Here is a 425-nt window from a genome sequence, read left to right as displayed (position 1 = left end):
TTTTCACTTTCATGCATTGGAGGAGGAAATGGCAACCCACTCCAGTGTTCTTGCCTAGAGAATCCCATGAACAGAGGAGCCTGGTGGGCTGCCATCTATGGGGTCGCACAGAGTTGGACACGACTGAAGCAACTTAGCAGTAGCAATGTAAGTAAAACTATAATCCACAAACTTGAAAAGGAATGTTCGTAGCATTATTCACAATAGACAAAAAGTAAAAATCCAGATTTCTACAAACCGATGGACAAAACAGTCTATACATAGGATGGACTATTATGTGGCCATAAAAAAGAATGAAATTCTGTAACATGCTCTAATGTAGATGAACCTGAAATACATTATGCTAAGAAGCTAGGAGACAAAAAGGTCACATACTGTGATTCCATTCATACAAAATGTCCAGAATATGTTAAAACCCTAGAAAC

General features: G+C 38.6%; 1 long non-coding RNA gene across 1 annotated transcript in view; it reads right to left on the bottom strand.

Annotated features, from left to right (window-relative positions):
- Positions 1-425, bottom strand: part of LOC105001919 — a 7,402-nt gene that overhangs the window by 305 nt on the left and 6,672 nt on the right. The gene's annotated exons all lie outside the window — the stretch shown is intronic.

This window comes from Bison bison, unplaced genomic scaffold (genome assembly GCF_000754665.1).
Source record: "Bison bison bison isolate TAMUID 2011002044 unplaced genomic scaffold, Bison_UMD1.0 scf7180017855240, whole genome shotgun sequence".
NCBI lineage: Eukaryota > Metazoa > Chordata > Mammalia > Artiodactyla > Bovidae > Bison > Bison bison.
The sequence above is the reverse complement of the archived record's forward strand: the minus strand, read 5'-3'. Positions and strand labels throughout refer to the sequence as shown.